At 36.1% G+C, this 20804-nt stretch overlaps 1 non-coding gene across 1 annotated transcript; it reads left to right on the top strand.

The window, feature by feature from the left end:
• The first annotated feature begins 431 nt into the window (after positions 1–431).
• Positions 432–504, top strand: Trnar-acg (transfer RNA arginine (anticodon ACG)). Its single transcript has one exon. It is a non-coding gene; the product is annotated as a tRNA-Arg (tRNA).
• The last annotated feature ends 20300 nt before the right edge of the window (positions 505–20804 follow it).

Genomic DNA, 20804 nt, shown 5'->3' on the forward strand with positions numbered 1-20804 from the left:
CCAACACCAGATGCAGGGTAAGTTGCTGTGATTTATTTGTAAACGATTATTACCCTTAAATAGTTAATATTGCTGTACAGGTTCAGTCGGTCGTATTTTACACATACACGTATATTATCTCCTACTTCAGATGTCCAGTTGTTCGCATTGTGTATTGTGAAGTAATTGTGTAGTGCGTTCGATAACGTTTTGTAAAAGTAGTTTTGTGTGCTCGTATTGTATAGTCGTGTTCTTGTCTTTTTAGGGATATTTGTACCCACAATAAATTTGAAACAGACATCCTCGAGTCAGTCTTTTTTCCCCAAAAGAACCCTAATTCCACATACAATATACACAGGAGTGTTACTTCAGTAAAATGACAATGAACCACATAAAACTGGTTTTAACCTCAATGATAACAAATTTTTCTCTTTGAAAACAGTTGTACCTCAGGGCTTGTGGCGCAATGGATAACGCGTCTGACTACGGATCAGAAGATTCCTGGTTCGAATCCTGGCAAACTTTCAAAATCGAACCCGACTGTCTGACAGCGAGTCTGCTCTTTTCATATCAGCTTTATTTATGCGGTGTTTGTATCTCCGCTTTGTGAGATACTAAATTTTCATTGGTCTATCAATCTTGATCTTATCATATCAGCTTTATATGCTTATGTTTACGCCAAGAAACTACAATACCCTTCTTCCATAAGATTAATTTATTAGTTTATGAATTGATCTTTATCTGAAGTCTTGCTTTCAAATACTTGTACATGTACTTGTATTTTGAACAAGAGTCAGCTGTTTAGCTATATATCCAATTCGACAATCTGATAGTCCTTAGCATCCAGCATCCCAAAGATAAGAACTTTAATGTCATAACTCATTCCTTTCTCTTCCTATTCTACACAAGACACTGTATAAATAAAATAAGAGGTCACTTTGACCTCTGTGACACTGGAAAAAACTAGTACGGAAGAAAAAACTCCAAAATTGTATGGATAAACTCCAAATATGGTCAATACTTTACCCTTCAATAATTCTCAATCATCAAAAATAATGTAGATTATTTCATGTGAAGAGACAGTCTAATTGTTTTGCAAAATGTTACAAAAGAAAAAGATATTGAAGTCAATATGGATAAAGATTTCAACTTTTTAGTCAACACCAAAAAAATCTAGCATAATGGGCATTCTAAGACGATTGTTTGTGTACCTGTATGAAATTACTTTTAAAAAGTTATTTCAAGCGTTAGTTCGCTTACACTTAAAATATGCTTCTTTGAGCCGACTCCTTATAAAAAGAAAGATATTGAGATGTTAGAAAAGGCTTCGAGACGAGCCCCAAAACTTGTTCCAAATATAAATGTACCATAATGTGATAGGCTTACTAAAACTAGAGCTTCGTACGCTGATTTAAAGCACATCATGATTTACGTCATCAAAATCATCAACAGCTTCCATGATAAGGTAATTACGCAGGGATTCAAGTTTTCAAGACATCGTGAACAATTCTCAAAAGACAAAAACAACCACAACACTTTAAATTATATGTATGGAATTATTCCTTTAGCCTGAATTGTGTATATTTGGAATGACCTGTATGTTTTAGATAAAAAAACGTGTACTGGATTTTGAAATTAATCTGGATACTTATGAGAAAATCGGATCCTATTTCAAGAAGATCAATTTCAATAATTTGAATAAAAAACTTATCAAAAACCATTCAGTTGCGTATTAATCAATCATGATATACACGCCATAAGCATTTAGCACGAAGTTTGTCCCATGAGCATGTTCTTTATTCCATAACCCTTTAATATCTCATGTCCTTCCAAGATACCGTATTGCCGATTTTTTTACGGGTCAAAATGCCCACGGTTTTCTTTCAAAACGATCGAATTACATTATCACGAATCAAAATTTCACGATCTGTACAAGAAAGAATATCCTACACACACACGTCCCGTTATTTCTTGTTTTAAATTTTTGGGATCACGTTTATGTACCGCGTAATTGTGAAAATATTACCCCCACATGAAAATAACGGTATCAAAATAGACCCAACTAATTACACAATACAAAAACTAAATTTAGACCAGACGCCTAACCTCTATAAAATGATTTCAAAATTCTATTTTCATCTTTTAGTATTTCCTGGTACATACATGTGTATAGCAACGTTTGACTGAAAGTACGTGCGAAGCCCTTGTGACCCAAATCTTGTATAATTTTCTTTCTCTTTTTATTGACCAAATGTCTAGTATAAAGAGTAGTTGTAAGGTGCTACTGTTGATATGAAGATACATGATTACCGACGGAAATATCACACTTCTCCGTGAACTAAAAGATGTTATTAGACATGAGACCTTCATTAAAACTGACGAAATGTCACATTCTCATAGAACTAGTCGCCTATCAAACATATTTCGCTTGTGGCGAGTTCTCACACATCCTAAAGATTTCTTTGCATCCAATTTCAGAGTAGAAAAATACCAAGTCAGCATCGCTTGTAATCCTGTAGAAGACATTCGTAATTGTCCACAGCTGCACATGGCCTATGGGGAAATTTCCTATGATTAAAAAAAAATGGAAGTATTCCGGTGTGCCATATATTGCAATATTTCAAATGAAACATGTACAAGATATGTATATTGTAGACGTATGTTGCAAAAATGATGACATGCAATTTAAATTTTACGATGTGTATTTAAAACACCTACGCCACATTGCAAACCAAGCAGATGAAACATAAATATTGCAAATAATGTCTAGAACTCGGCTGAGGATTTTGGTTTTAAATTCCATGCTATGGCTGCCTCAGATACTTGTTCCATAAAACATCTATTTTATCAAATTTTATTGAATCATCTCCAAAGGGCTTTTGGTCGACCTTGAACATTCACTCATGAAACCATATCATATGAGTGTATCCGACTTTTTCCGCAATGTACACTAACATATTCGTTTCCGAATTAAATGAACGCTTTTGTACTCTTGTGAAGATGAGTGGTGATATTCTGAACTATACTGGAGAGTATACAGTGAAAAATACGAATCAACCCAGGTTGGAAAATCAGAGAATCAAAGAATGACCATGACTGAATATACTGTTGACAATGTATTGAGTTTGGAAGCGAAATTATCCAATAGATATGTCAGGACCATGAAAACTAACTATGCTCCTCTGTTTGCTGACTTGCTCTTATTTTTCGTACGAGGATGAATTTATTGCAAATCTTATCTGAAGAGGTAACAACGATCTTTAAAAGTAATTTTATTTCACTTTTTTTATATTATCTATAATAACACCTTACGTCTATATTCACGTACAAAACAATAAACTGGGACATCGTTTCACTAGGGTGTATATATTTGATTTCAATTTCGCTATTGTGGTTTTCTTACTCCTACACAGAATCCCTGCTTCTAGACAGTATTACATATTCTAGAATTCAGAATATCTCATGTTTCATCATGTAAGTGATGACGATTATATAAGAAGGGATGTATTGTCGTCATAATTGTCGTCATATTGTGTGAATGGACTAGTTGATATAACGTAGCGTCCTATCAACTTCTGTGGTTATTTAAAGAGCCAGACCCACTCCGTTATAGATATTTTTTCATAATTTGTTGACTGGAAATGTTGTTGTATATTTATAGATAATATATAAGTAAAAATTTGTATGAAGTTTCGAACTTGAAATTGAAAGGGTACCGGAGATATCGGTGCCGGAATTAGTCTCATTAATCAACATCAGGATATGAATATTGATGAGGAAAAGTCACGTGATACGTTCAGACGCGGTCAGAACCAAAACAAAAATGGAGGAAGAGGTGAGTAGTACGTACATATGACATCGCTTGTAAAGAGATTTTATCGAATTAATGCAATCAATACTCTATATATCCTGTATGGAAATCATCTAACGTATGTATTGATCACATCTTTCAATGCTTAGACAAAAACGTGCAGATTACGACAAAAATTGCAAAGATGCCCTCAAATGGGGGCTACGATACCGTAACGAACATATAGAACATCGCGAAATATTCGATAGTAAGAGTATTTATGAATATGATTTAGAGTGATACTACACGAGAGAGCCAAACAGAGTATGAAACAGCCGGTCGAGGGCGCCATCTTCCTTCTTTTCGCCTCAGAGTCCGTCAAAACACGTTTTCTTCCCCACTTCATTTATTTACAGTTCTGTGCGCATGCGTCAGAGGGCAGGACTTCCCGCATAATTATGAATAATCACTGAGTCGTTTCGAATTTTTTAAAAAAACTATTTATTACGTTAGATTTGTAGCGATATTCTTTGAAATTGTGGCATTACAGGGTTAGTCAGAACTTTTTTACCCGAGAAAAATGTAAAATTATCAATTTTGTTTTTGATATAAAATAATATCGGTCGAGGAGTGGGTCGGCCTTCCGATATGTTTGTGTTTCTTGAAGTCAGGTGGTATGTCCGTGTAGATCTCGTTGTAGTGCGGAACTAAAGCCGACTTTGTAGCGCTGCCACACTGAACTGCCGAAGGCCTCGAGCATGATACACACCACCTGGTCACATCATACTGACAACAGATGAAACGGTCGTTACACTACCATAATGCTGAATGTTAAGCAGAGAATAGTAACTTCCATTTCAAAAGACGCTGGCACGACTCGGCCAGTGGACAAAAGCCATGGTAGAGGTCAAAGGTGATGCAGTGTTAAGGAAGACATTAGTAAGAATAAAGATACCTCGGGTTCAGTCGCCTCTTGCAATCATGCAATTGAGCACCAGGAACAGGTCTTACGCCATACCTGCAGAGCATGTGCAGCATGAAGTAAGATGTATTCGCTGTTCGTAACGGATTCGTTTCAAAGGTATACCCTGTTAATTTTCCCTTTTTTTCGACATTTCCTCTTCGTTGTATTGGCTTTGAATCGGTCTTTCGAGTTTATTTCATCATTGGTTAACAGACTGGGTCATTTGTTGTCACATGAGTAAAATAGTCTTTGTATTGGAAGCATAAGCTCGTGACAAAATCACTGCGGAATACACGTGAATTTGAAGGTGGATGGGACTAATAATTGTGGGATTGCTTTTGCAGCGAATTCTTTAGAAGGAGTTACCTCCCTTTGGCTGTTACTGGCAAAGAAATCAACCCTTCGTCCAATTGTTAAAGGAAACAAACACTTTTTTGTTTCATTTTTGTTTTTCGTAATTTATATTTTGTACATTTTCTTAACTGCTATTCCCCATGTTTTGAGGGTGATGTTACATGTGATTTGGACATTTTTCAATTTACCACCGATAAAGATTTGACAATAACTACATGGAGACACTCATAAGTCAGAGGCTAGGTATCGTTGGAATTTTTCACCTAACCTATAACACAGGGACTTGTCACGAATTCCTTACATTGACATAGGTTTATTAAAGACTGGACGGTTAGACATTCGTTTTCAGTTCTTTTGACTTAATGGATATCTTGCACGTCATGGGATACAGGAACTATCCATAACTTTAAATATATATTTTGGCATTTAAACACATAGTAAAGTTTATTGTAAAGAATAAAAATATATATTTAGACTTACTCCGGTGTATTTTTGCTATGTATAATGTTGCTGTCTACATGTATATGACTGGTATCTGAAATTAAACACATCTGAAACTGTACTCTATAAGATAATAGCCGAAGGTTGTTTCAAAATCTAATTCATTATATCCTAATTAGGATATCGTTTTAATTGGATTCGTGGGCTCCATTGACAAATTGCGAATATTGCCGGCGCCATTTTTAGCAAAAGTAATATTTTAGTGTTAAAATATATTTTGTTGACAAATTTGGAGATAAAGCAAACACCATGTGTAAGGACATATGTCAAATAAAAGCAATCCTCTTAATTTTCCATTTTCGTTCACCGGCCATCCGAGAGGTCGACCGGATAGACAGATGATATCGCTTGTCAAGGATTTATATATAAAACTATGATCAACACGACTCGAACAATCCTATCTTGTTCATTTTTTTCGTGGGCCTAATTTCCGCAACACATCTCCGTACATGCAATTATATTTTCCTCATACATATAAGCACTTAACGATCTGGATTATTAGAATGCAGATTTATTCATTGGAATAATACCCAATATTTCAAGAAAGCATGAAATTATTCTTGATACGGGACCTAGAAGAGAATTAAGGAAGTGTGGCCTTTTAATTACTACACAATATTAACTTAATTATTTAGTTACATACACAGTGTATATAGATAGCAAATTAACAGCTGTAAATTTAGACTTAGCAGCTGGAATAATGCACGTGTCTTGTTAATGTAGTGAGGTCGTATTTTTATCAGTGGAGTCTCTTATAATTGTATTTGATATTTAAACAAATAAAAGAGATGCGCCGTCGTAATGAATTATCAACAAGCAATTTTTTTATTGATCGCAGAAATTAAATTATTGGACATAATTGGACACTCTTGTGATCAGGTCCCGTGTCGAAGGACAGAGGATTTGTTTGTTTCCGTACCTTTCTCACCGTGTCCGTTTCAGGTGTTTATTCACACAATTGTGTTGTGTAAATTACCCACACACGGATTCCATGTCACGTTACCCAATCACGACTTCTCGAATGTCAATATTGACACCCCGTATTAAACCCAGAAACTGACTATTTGCGTTTTCAAACATCAATCCGTAATTGGTTATGACACGCGCCAGATCACAGCCCCCGACAATGAAATCGACATCAGATCTGTTTAATTTCTTAAACGATGACGGACTGTTATAATTACGTTTACTTATTAAAATTAATTTCTACAACGTGGCAGAAATTAAAACAAACAGATTAATCTTTGGAAATGTCCATGAATAAATTAACACCATGGATTTTTCTATTCTTTGATGTTTCCGATTTGATAAACTATCGGTAGTTTTATTGTAGTTCTGTGAGAGACTAAACAATGAAATCGTTTTGATGGTCGAAATAGCAAATCCTTCTGACCAACATTGTCAGAAAGAATGGCGCCCGTCTATAAGTATTTCAGTCAATATATGCACTGTAGTACACAGAACATGGTCCTGGTGTGATAATGGTCAACTTCCATACAGACGTATAAATATTTTTACATCATTTCGAAGCATGTGTCATTCTTGACCAACCTAATCTACATTGAAATAAAGTGGCAAATATTTATTAGAAACGGAAATAAATTGGTGCGGATCACGGATTAAATCCCATCAGTGCGGTGGAAAAAACCTGACCGGATCGCGGATCGACTCCCTCGACGACATGGATCTACCATCGCAGCATCGATTCCCATGTATGATTTCGGTGTATCAGACAGACTAACGAGCTCTGCTTTTATAGTTAATCTATTCTTTGATTTTCGATGAATAATGACGGGTCAGAGGTCAAGGTCGCCTTGGGTATCGCGAAATAGCATGATGAAACCCACGCAGGAATTTACTAAAGATGTAATGTATCATTTGAAGGATAAAAAATGGAAACGGATCTATTGACAACATGTAGAAATAGTCTAGTCTGGGAAGCCTACATAATCTGTACATAAATAGAATAACGTTGTCTTGTTCCTATCAGTGTAACAGAATATTGCCAAGAGCGCGCGAAAACCGCTCCTTATTACATAGCAATGGTTTCACAAGCGATGATTTATCCTAAAATCTTCAATATACTCGATCTCCTTTTGTTGTTTTGTCTCACACGTGTGAAATAAATTCTGACAATAGAGACATCCCGAGTAATCTAACATTCCCCGATAAACCTATTCTTTATTTATCATCACCGACTGAAAAAACGTTGTGATATCGTACAGGCTATCTATGTTCGCTATGATATATATGTAACATTCAATTAACACGTATTTGGTTAGAACCGATAACATTCCTTCACATCATCTAGCGATTTTCGCTGATATATACATTCTTCTAGGACCTCTGAATTTTATTTCGTGATCAAGGAATCTTAAAGTACATGTACTGAGGTTAACGACAAACCTGGACGGAACAGGTTGGGGGAAACGGAAGACCGGTAGCGCCACCTGGTGGTAGATTGGTAGGACGTGGAGATTGAAGTGGTAATTACCCACTAACGCATGAAATGGGTAAAACCAGTTTGACTGCTCACTTGCTTTCTTTCGGTTTCAGACAATTCCATTTAGCGTGCTCAAGCCAACAATTCTTATAGAAAAAAGGAAATGAATTAATTTGTAATCGTCGGTGACACAATTCTGAACACAGGAATTTAAACAATGACTTCGAAAATAATCACGCATCTTATCTCCCACGTCGGTTTCTCTTGTCATTGATTTAATCTTATCTAGGCTAATGCGATAAATCTGTCCGATTAAGTAGTTGAATTCGTTTTTTATACTCTAGGTTTGTTTTTCAATTGTAAAAATGTTAATTAATGAGGTTAACTGTTGGTAACAGTCTCTTGAATGAGCTACGAAGTCAATAACATAGAGGCTATTTATAGATGAATTGCCAAATAGGGATACAGTTAAATAGTTGCAATAGGAACGTTCAACCTCGTTCCGTAAAGGTAGTGATATTTTTTATGCCTTTTTAATCCGTAAGTTCTTGCAACACTGTAAATTTCATTTTGAGCAGGATCGTCAGGAAATTTCACAAAACATCTTAGCTAATACTGAATTAAATGCCACGCGGAAGCCAAAACTTTCCAGAGCTGTATTGACGGATACTAAAGCATTGATTTATTCTACATGTTATTCATATTTACTTCAAGCGAAGTTTTAAATGTGACATATGCAAACATGTGCCAGTACCATTGTATCTCGGAGTAAGTGACGATTTCCCTCCTTTCAGTAGCTGAACATTATAACAGTGATTACAGGGAACATTTGAACACTTTCAGGGTTGTCGGGTGGCGCAGTGGTAATGCACTCGCTTTTCATCTTGACGTCCGGGGTTCGATTGCCGGTTTCCTTCCTCGCACAGTAAGACCCCTCGCGCGCTCCCATCCAACAAGACCGATAAGGTTGAAAAAACATGTTTTCGTCATTGTTGTGGGATAAATAAAGTCGATTTCATTTTTATACATTCCCAAGGAAATCACTTTCAGTATTGTTTAAGTTTGACATTCTACATTGAAATGGTCTTTACATAATAAGAGGCACAACAGGCATGTATCGCTCGCTTTGAGGTACTGCACTGCAAGGTTTCATTCCAAAAATACCTAAATATTTCACCTTACATCTGATGCCAAATTCGATAAAATACTCTTCTTTTTCACTCAGACAGAAATAATGTAATCGTATACTGGGTCCATGCGAATTCCTTTTCAATGATTCTTTTTATTTGATACATTTTTTTTTTATTTTAAATAATTAATTTCACAAATCTTTAATACTATATAGCTATCATGCTATTGGAGACTATCATAGTCAGAAGAAGTCGTTTAAAGATTCTAAGGCATTTGAACATTGTGACTACGAATTTAACACAGCTTGTTACTGCTCAAACACATTCTGTAACCACTCTAGGAGTTGTAATCGTTTCCCGGTATACTTCGGCAAATTCCGGAATCTGTTGGTTTGCGAAGAAGGTAATAATAATTTTGTTATGATTGGTATTGCTTTTCTATATAATCTATTAATCTTAGTATGCATATTGATCTGCAATGTCTACCAGTCCTGCGGTGTTGAAATTTTCTCTCGATACACTGTATATCGAACATCTCGGAAAATTCCGGAAGTGATCGGCAACAGTCGGTATTGAACTTTCGTTTAAATTAATTCTGCTGAGATAGAAAGTATTTTACCGCAGCATTATGCATTGATTAAATGTATCTAACAAAATTTGCCTGCCAGAGATTTTGAAATCAGTAAACTTGTGTTAACATTGATTTCTTTTATTGGAATACCATGAAATAAAATCCTAATGTCATGATATCAAGAGAAGCATGGTGGAGTTTAGAATTATACCCCAGACGGTGATAACAGCGTTACTCCATCCTAGTTATACAGCAATATATACTATATTATATAAAACACATCCATTGAAACAGAGTAGTTGTGATGCAGTGCGTCAATGCTGAAGACAAGAAGAATCACTTTTAACCATTTCGAAGAATTGAAAAAAAAAAACAAGAAAAAAAATCAAAACATTGGGTCTCGATTTTGATAAAAACAAAAATGAGTCGATTGAAATGACTTGCATATTCATACTGGTAGAAATAAATGCGATTATAGTCTCTCAGCTGACGGAGAGCACGATCCTTTTGTTCAGATGTTCGTGCCACGGACTATCTCCCCGGATACCAGGGTTCGATTCCTTTCGAACTATGGGCATGTTATCTTTCACGATGGATATTGTCAATCCTTCAGAATGACAATAAAAGATTTCCCTTCGATTGGTTTGAATAACTCTTATTTTGATAAAAACATTGGCTTTTTGGAGAATTTTTCACTGTAATATATCAATGAATCGTGTCACTGTGGATCCTTCTTTAATTTTCAAATCGACGTGACAATAGGAGCGTAAAGAAGCTGTTTGAAGACTAGGAGATTGGGAAGCCTTCCAATATGTGTCGCATTTATGTTGTGATGGTCAAAAAAGCGGGAGCAGTACTCTAACGGATAAATAATCTCCTCAACTGAACTGTTGATAAGCAGCTGGGTGAACGAGACAAGTGGAGAAACCGTGATGAAATATAGTTTTGGTATGCATAATTACAACTTGATTATCTGAAATTAAAGGTTTTAGATTTCAATTACATTTTTGAATAAGAAAACGCAATAAACAACAAATCAGGATGGAGAACTGTATCGCCTGTCCTATACTCGCGAGGATGGGAAAAGTACATTGTAAATTGCTCCTCCAGTTACCAAGATATTTGCATAGTCAAAGAATTTAAATCCAAATCAACATATCTCTTGAAAAGTATACGCAGTCCGAATGTAAAATAATCTTTAAGTTGATGAAAGCTACATTCTGGTATCATTGGGTGCAGTCGTAACTCGACGTCATCAAATGAAAGTGGGATAAAGGTCGCATCAACGCCAAGTTTGTGATACGTTCGTGCAAGGGAGGTAACTCTATCAGAAAACGGTACATAAGGATAGATTACATAATTGTCTCAAGTTCCGTCTGTGAGACAATAACAGTAATAGTAATCCAGGTGAAAATTCCTAAAATAACTAAATACAATTTTAGATTTACATCCAAACAGACCTTCTTTTTATTTATTTTGTATATGCCTTACTTCTGCCTCTGTCGTCTTCAGTGATTTATTAATACAAATGCAAGTTAGCAAATGCTACGTCTTTTTTAAGACTTTGACCTTTCATATTACAGTCATCAAATTTTTATCTTTGAGCAATAACTTTCAAAACCAAAGTTTTATCAATCGGGAATCTTCGGCACTTTCCGTTAAAGATTGAATTTTTACCTAGCGCTGTAAGATTCGTATCACTAGATGCATTTTTTATGTGCTTCCAAAGGTGTCTGAATGTATAATTGTGATAACAAGACATAACAAAAAGCAAAACAAAAACGGAAGTAAATGACAAAGCCCACATACAAACACACTGAACATTTAAAGCCGTAAAAGTCACCATCTCTGATCTGAATCGGAAGGGAAATAACAAAATGTTAGCTTTGCAAGCTGTATGGGAATAATTTCGACGTTGCAGTAGTCGTCAAATGGAATTGTCTTGAGACCAATTCACTGTGTTCATGAGATGAGCAGCTTGTCATTCAATGGCTAGCACAGAAAGCACCGCTTGGGAAAACGGTTACTGTTGTAGGGTAGTATTTCTCCAGAATAGGTAATGCAAAATAAACGAAATAACCTAAAATGTAAGTATATCTGAGGTCTATTTCGGGGTTGTATATTTCTCAGCAGAGGTCGGACGTTTTAACGGGAAATAAATATCTATCTTTGAATAGAACACAGTTGTTGGAGTGTTCTTTTAGCTTGCTCGCCGCCTACATTCGCTCGGAAAGTATAAGCCTTTTTTCACTGCCAATCAAATTTTTTTCTGTTGACGAATTGTAAGGTCGAATGTCTGTTAAACGACTCCGAAAAAGCTCTAGCGATTAATCCTACTATATTAAATCTCTGTACGGCATTGCTGTGACAGAACCATTCTTGTCACCTTTTTCAGAACAAGGAACAAATCTAGAATTTATACACCAAAAGGGAGATATAAATGGCCGATCACAGCACTAACTGTATCTTGTACCATGTAATTCTCAGTTCCAAATCGTTCTGAGGTAGATTGAAGAAAAGGAAGACAATATTTGACATTTATTGTAATTTGTTTGTAAAATTCTTGTAGGGAACTTTGACTTTTGAACATTCCCACGAGGATTTAAAACAAAATGGACGCGACAGTGAATGCTAGAGAAATACATCTTTTTGAATAGATAGCTACTTGAATCACCACAGTAGATGATCACTGTATATACCCTCTTCTTTTCAATGAATAAAACTGCATGTGCATTGTGCACCTTTACCACTGCACATCCAAGTGCCCTCACTGTTCGTAATTTTCGATGTGGTTCAATCTTGACCATTCGGAAACAGGTGCTGGTAAATGTTTATTATGGCACTGCTAACTTCACCGCGACTAAAGTGCATGAAGCGCTGCAATATTCTGATTTATCTGTGAAAAGTTGTGAATTACGATCTAAAAGTGTGGATATATTAAGTTTCTTCAATGTTAAATAGTGCAGTGTTTTCGACTGCAGACTGGAATATGGAACTGTATGACGACCTCCATTTCAATTATAGAATAAGTGTGACAGGATAGCACTGTAGTAATCTTTATGATTTTCATCAAGAAGACTAAAGTTTGATTCCCCCATCGGGCAAGGAAATTGGCAAACCTGTTCCAGCTTGCATACAAGGCTTCTCATGTAAGCTGTTTCTACTGACAATACATATTTAACATTAACATGAATGGCGATACTCTGATATTGTTTTTATCAAACAAATATTTTCATTGTTAGTACCCAATTACATAATCGTCGTCATTTTTTATCTTAATTTTTATTTGGTCAATGCGTTGTAGGAAAGTATCAAAGAACACAGTCCGTTATAAATGTCCTATGAAAAGTATTTCAAAATGTTATTAAATTAAGCTATAGCTATTTTTATGAGCATAAGTGCAATCGTTGGATTAAATTCTTTAATAAATTGATATCCAATTTAAAAAGTAGAATGGACTGAGTAAGGCTAGACGAATTCATGGTAACCATGGTAATATTTCATCAACCGTGGTGCCCTTTAAGTATAGTTTGACAAAACGGTTTGCGAAACCTAAAAGTACTGTGACCTTTCCTCACTCCTCGTAGAACACAACTGACAAAGTTACAGACAGTTCGGATAAAAGGGCAAGTTCTCCTAAACTTCCAACTCCACAAAGGACTTAATATCACATTACCTTTGTATGCAGTTTTTGTTTATATATGAATTTCCGTGGATCTTGCCTGACAAGCTCATACAGATAATTGGCGCACCAGGCCTTCCGAGGAAGCAGAACCGTGTATAAAATCACCATTATCGTTAATATCTCAATACAAAGACGTCGGTATTGCCATTCGGAAATAATCCCTTCGGATCAGGTCCAAAATTGATTTCCAGAGAAATTTTTATTATTTAAATACCTACTAGTTACGTTATTTCAACAGTGTTGAGCTGTTTTACCGGCTTGATCCTCGTCAGCGGAACCAAGGTATCTTGAAGAATGTTTTAATGGAGAATGGGAGAAGCAAAAACACAGCAGGAGTGATTAAACGATACCTGACTATAAGAAATGCTATTAAAAGTCGATAGAATAGTCGGGTTTTTTTATGATACAGCTGTGTGTTCAGATATTTCAGCAGATGAATTCCAAACAAACACAAATGTGTTTATAACCGTCGGTTTGGATGGTCTCTTGTAAATATTGTGATCTGGGAACCATCAAGAGAAAGAAAGATCAAAGTCAAATGGGAATTCCAACACGATGAAAAACATAACTTAAAACATAATAGTTTACATGTACCTGTATAATAAATGTGAACTGTACTTGGCTTCATATATGGCGGCGTATTCATATGCAATCCAGTTAGTTTATGTCGCTTTCTGTAATATTATATGCGCAGGCCAAGTGATTAATTGAACACTGAAACGAGTGGCAAAATGTTTATTTCCTTAGTTCTGTTACCCTAGCATTTCTATAGCAAAGTTCATTTATCAACAATACCAACAGGGACTGTGTTCATAGAGTTAAAAATACTTAATTGAATCACCATCGTGTTAACGCTTTACCACCCGCTCTAAATGACGGGTGAAGCAAACATTTAGCAGAGGTAATATTGGCCCCGAGGGAAACTTTCGGTTAGCTCAACATATATTTCAGAGATAGCGCCAATGAATGCATGCACAATCATAAACTGCACCATTTTAAGAACACATGTTAATGTCACTTTAAAAAATACATCAAAGCAGCAGTTGCTTCACAGCTTCATGGCGTCGTTAAATCTTCACAGTGTCGTCAAAATAACTTTTACGGTAAGGTCACATCTTCACAACATTACAACTCCATGGCATCATCACAATTTCACGTTGATGTCATAACTTCATGGCGGGGTCAAAAATGGCGTCAATATTTAGCTACGGCAATTTACTTACTTTTATGTTGACGTCACATGTCTTATCGTCACAACGTCACGTCGACGTCATTTCTTAACAATATCATTACCGCTTTACGACGTTGTACAGACATCACGGCTTCGTCAGCGCTTCAAGGTGTCATTAAAATTTCAGGTTGACGTCACAATTCCACTGTGTTGACACAACTTCAAAGCGTTGTCACAACTTTATGATGCCATGACATCTCCACGATGCCATCGTAACTTTACATCGACGTCACAACTTCCCATATACATCACAACTTAATTGCATCGTTCACAATTTCATGAAAATGTAGACCAATCATTCCAATATTAATGAAACTTTGTCGTTTGAACCAAAGGGAAATTCCTTCCAGCAGAGCAAATAAATTGATCTACAACACGGATAAATTACACCTCTGGTAATCATAACCAAACCTACCCCACATACCTATTTAATGAAGAGCACGCCGGATAGATCTAAACTATTGAGGTTCTTACTGCCATCACTGTACACAAATCACCTTTCTTAAATATTTCATACATATGTAAACGATCTTTCAACCATTACAAACATAAGTAAATATTTCAAATCTCTGGTTTAAAATGTTCATGGAAGTCGTATGTCATGACTGATTACAAAGTATATACAAAGGCAGCACGTGCATTATCTTTATCACGTGATGAATGCGTTGTGTCTACGTATCAGCGATCACGTTATCATGTTACCATAACTAAATCTTAAAACACCTCCAGGTTAATTGTTTAGTTTAGTTTCTCTTACTTTTGAACATACTTATGTTTCTACTACAAGTCAAAGAATGCCTGGAATAACCAACATGTTTCTGTCTTGTTGTGAGAGAAAGATAGTTTAAATCAGCAATGTCCGTCATCGGCAACAGATGCTGGAACATTTTTCCCGCCTTTTCATTGATGCTGTTCAAGTCGTCTATCAGCGCGTGCAACTATTCTCTGTTCTGTTATTGATCTTTGATTCTGACGGAAATCGCGCGTTTCCTCGTTACCAGACTAACATTTCCTCTCTTCATTCTCAGCGTGGCTGCTGTATCTTGGCTACTATGAATTAATTTTACAAAGAAAAATATGCAAATGACCCATAAAGTCAGTAAGTAAGATGTCGAAAAACACGGAAACACGCATCCTCGCAAAGGTAACCTGCCATCATGTACTCTTAGCAACAAAGCAAATAGGGATGAAATATCTAGACGAGTTCCGGAGTTGTCCATGTCCGTTCAGCAACTTCATCTGAAATAGGCACGCACTAGTTGCATTACCTGTAGCAATCAAAGACCGACAGTACGCGCTGACCTCAATTTCATGCAAAGAAATCAACAGATTATGTATGTTTCAGCAGCCGCAACCATGATCGGCAAGCCATTGGAAACAAATATCTGCGTTTGGGTGACATCAGATGCACAAGGATCCATTAAGACTTCAAAAGATGTTGAAATCTCATTGACCATTGGTCCAAAAAATAAGTGATTTAAACCCACATGATTTTACCCCATTATAATTCCAACGATAGTCATTACGATTTCCCACTAACATATTTCCAAACGGTATTATGGCAAATTCATACAAAGTTGGAAAAAACGTTATATTCTGGAACGTTAAGGTACGACAGACCGATGTCTCACTTTATATAAACATGTAAAGTAACGGAGAAAGAGATACATTTTGATAGAAGTCTGTCATTAAACTGTTACCATTTGAATGTATACACCCGATTTGAACACTTTCTGATGAAAGGTAGATATATATAATGTGTCATCCAAATTGTATTCATGTCAGCATGGTACTATTTTGTTGGGGTTTAAAAAGTATATTGCGCATTGATATCGAATAAAGAAGTGATCTGACATATATAGTGTTACTCGGGACTGTTTACAAAACCATGTAAGTCGCTAATTTCAATGAATGACAACGGACTCCATTTGCAAACTGTGAGATCAACGTGTAAGAGATTAGGTGGATAAACAAACTCGGTAATCTCCGGTATGTCAAATATAAATACATTGCTATAACTACCACACGTGGAACAAATACATTGAAAAGTATGCAGGCTTTTGTTGCCTCTGATGTTCTGGAGGTAATAAGCGTGGCGTCTTCATGACAATGACGCCACAAAAACCAATGCAAGTTATGCTCTTATAACTGCCATTGTCCTCAATTGCAAATGAGTTTTGTAGCGTGTTTGCGCTTAGAACATATTTCTCACTGGCTTAGTTTTAATATTGAAAGTGATCATTAGAAACGGTACTGGATTTTCGCGACAAAACCCCACTGCATTTAATCGAACGTGTAATTACGTCATCATCAAAGAATTTGCAAATCATATTCACTTATACGTTTTAAAAGCACGCATACATTTAATTGATTAGCCGTCGAGCGGTTTACCGTTTGACGTATTCAGCACCTACTTATTGGGTTTACACAAGTCGTAAAAGTCCTTTATTGGTATAATATTAATGCTATTTTCTTTTTTATCTATTCATAAAACAGCACCTTTCTTCAAAATTTAATTAAATCTAGTAATAATTTAAGAAAGAGCGGCTCGACATTGGGACCAGCTGTCAAACTTGAATGCAATTATACTGTAGAATTTTACTTGTGTTTTAATTCATTTTGCCGCTTATTAACTCATATGAATTATGTTCAAGCGCTGAAAATATTTGCTATGCAACCGTTTTAATAAAGCACTACATGAAATCAACACCCAGAATAAGATGTATTTACATTTGGATTCCTGCGAGAGTGTAATTATTTCAGCAGCCAATTACAGATCCATGTATGTCTCTTTCCTCTTGATGTACTTGTAGGTCGGAGTCAGATTAAATTTGATTTGTTGATAACATTTACGTTTCTTTAGGAAATGCATAGACAACCATGTTGATGATGCTGAAACCATGTTATCCCCGTATTATCACGAACAGACATGATTGTTTAATTATCAGAAAAGAGACTAACAATCGGTTTTTTCTAGGTCACTAGTAGCAGTCTGGTGTTACCGGGCCAGACTAAAGTGCTGACATGTGGCGGACAATTCCCACCCCATTAACCGCGGAAAATCATCAATCAACAGGTATTTAGCCCATCCCGTCAAATCACGGACAGAGTCCGATGTCTAACGAGGGGTTTCTTGTTACTTACTGTTCGCCTATCCAAATATCTCATCGTTGTACAAACACGATGTATCCGACGGGAGAAATTACAAGGCGCTTCTAATTTCCTTCCATGACAAGGACACGAAAAGGTATGGAATAATTACATTGAACGACGACATAAGATAACTATAAAACTAACAGGAAAGCTTGTTACAACATATATATATATATATATATAACATGCCTCTAAGATTGATCAACTAAAACAAACGTTAATTTTAGTACAACATGTAGTGTGTTTCTTGCATACTTTTTATCTTTGCTTAGGTAGCAATTGCTGTTTGAACTCTTTGAAATCTGATGTCGATAAAATGAAACTCATTTCGTACATCTTGACGTGTATCCAGGCATAAACATTATACAGATTTGTGCTTGTGCTTTCACATATTCAAGTTTTTACACTTTCATACTTTGAAATAAAAAACATTGCGGTCGATTTTATTTATGGCATAATATTCGTGTGTTTGTATAAATATATTTGTGTGTAACTTTTTTTATTTATTTGAGAAAGCTTTATCTACACCTGCCAGTTGCTCTGACCTACTTGTAGAGCTATAACTAACATATGACTCGTATTCGAGCACTTTCCTCATTTTTAACGATCTTATATAACCTTCAATTATATAATAGACATCGGTAAGATAATGTGTCGACACATGGCACGCTCCAATCGGATTTTGTAACCATACAGGCATCAAATCTTTTCGAGTTCTCTGAATCATGCGCTACTGTTCATTGTACATAAAGATAACCGATGTCTCCGAACGTCCGTCAGTGTTACCCGGAGCATTTCCAGAATGTTCATACCTGTCTTTGTTATCGGTAACAGTATCTTTGAGGAACAATAAATGTGCATCAATAAGGAATTTCATGCCCAGATACAGCGGATTTAGCTCAACTATGTCTCAGCTTGCCATATTGTAACGATACAGACGGCACGCTAAAGAAATGAGATTACCACATTTTCGAATGTTTCTTCAGTGAAATCGGTAGATTTTTTAACCCAAAAGATGTATTATAGCACGACCATTTCAGACAAGTTAAGTGACAGAGAATTATAATTACGAGCTTTTACCTCCCTCCCTGAGCTCCAGCCCGTCCGCTCGGGGTCATATAGCATGCATCGTTACCAAAATACCTCGCTCGTGACAAGACCCTATGAACGCATGCGCATGCGTAGTCAATAGGAAAGGCGATGATTGAGTAGCTGCACCGATGCTCGTGATAATATTTGGATTGCTAACCTCGACTGGCACAGCGGTTTTTATGGGGCGGGAAATTGGACGGACAACATGCACGGCTATTAAAAATGTATACTTCAAACTAGTAAGTCCACGCGAGTAAATCTCGCTTTCTATTGACCGTGTTATACAGACATCCTGTACAAAACAAACACAAATCTAATACATTATTTCTGGAACGACTCGAGATACGCACTTTGGCACCACTGTACGAATGATGAATATTTTACGGCTGTTTTGTCAGACAACTAATCGACATTTCGTATGGGAGGGACTGACCACTCCCTCGGAATGGTCAGAAACGTTCTTAGCGTGCGTGCCACATGCAATATAGCAGTTAAGAGGGATGAGGTTGAGTGGTCACTACTAATACGCGGCTAACGTGACCGCATCGTGATCCGTGAGTAAAAAAAATCGTGGTGGAACTATCAGAACAGGTCAGTTACACTATAGTCATACTCGATGGGCCGTGAATTAGCGCTTTCATTTAGCGTAACGATATCTTCATTACATCTGAATACAATATGCTGTAATTTCAAGGAATTATATACTTATATATATATAATTGAGACAGTTTTTTCTCCTCTTTCGACAGTTTCGGTTCCTTTTATCAAATTGGGTATTCCTCGAGAAAGAAAGAGTGACAAGGGCCAAGTGAACTTATGTCGTGGTGACTAACCAAAAATCTTAGAGCCAAAATATATGGCTGATAGGTTGATATAATGACGACTGACAAGGTTTGCGAAACGAAATAATTTTTACCAGTATTCAAGGTCACGGGGGTCAAATTTGTTGAAACATTTAAACGACCTATGATTCACCGATAAGCCTAGATACCTGATATTTGAGGTTGATAGGATTACGCCAGACAAAGTTTGTGAATAAATGACCTTGACCCATACTTAAGGCCACAGGAGTCAAATTCATTAGCACCTTTAAAAAACTTTTTCTAATTAACCAAAAGACCTAGAAGCAAAATATTTGGAAGCTAGATCTCTGGGATGACGTTCGACAACGCTTGCGAGAAGAAATGACTTTGAATCATAGTCACGGTCCCAGGGGTAAAATTTGTCAAAACATGTAAAAGTTTTATTCCGGTAAACCAAACGATATCTGGTTCAAAGATGTTTCTATGTCAAAGCTTGACCTTTCGAGAGAGATAAAAAAAAAACGAAATGACATTAACCTATAGTCCAGGTCACTGTTAAGAGTGGATGTGCCCACTTTGAAAACCAATGGTGTACAGGTTAATGTATTTGTGATGAACATTGATAGTAATTTTGATGAACATTGATTATCAAGTGAGCAATGCAGGCCAATTGGGCCTCTTGTTCTTTCTTCCTTTCTTCATATTAAGATTTTTTTTTATTTTGGGTTTGATAACGCTTTTGTTTACAAGACTATATCTATATCGCTCATTCCATCTAGTTTGAAATCTATTCGGCATGTCATCACACAATTTTTATTCTAAAAATTCTAGATTGGTTTTATATTGTTGTTTAATATCCCCATAAACAAACAATATTTGCCTCCAAATGTCCTTACAGGCAAAACAAAAACTGGGCGTGAATTTTAGATAAAAGTACATTTGTATCATCACAATTTCAATTTAATGTTCATAAAAATAACGGAGATTCAACACTACGTATGAGACGAGGTGACACTATATACAACCTGAATGGATAAGTGTTTTTGATAGTACATACTGTGCTTTGATTTTAGGAGTTTGTGTGTGGGTTTGAAAAGGCATTATGATA

Source organism: Ylistrum balloti, unplaced genomic scaffold (genome assembly GCF_031769215.1).
Source record: "Ylistrum balloti isolate Yb309-2 unplaced genomic scaffold, AGI_CSIRO_Ybal_v1 Utg369672, whole genome shotgun sequence".
In the NCBI taxonomy this organism is placed as follows: Eukaryota; Metazoa; Mollusca; class Bivalvia; order Pectinida; family Pectinidae; genus Ylistrum; species Ylistrum balloti.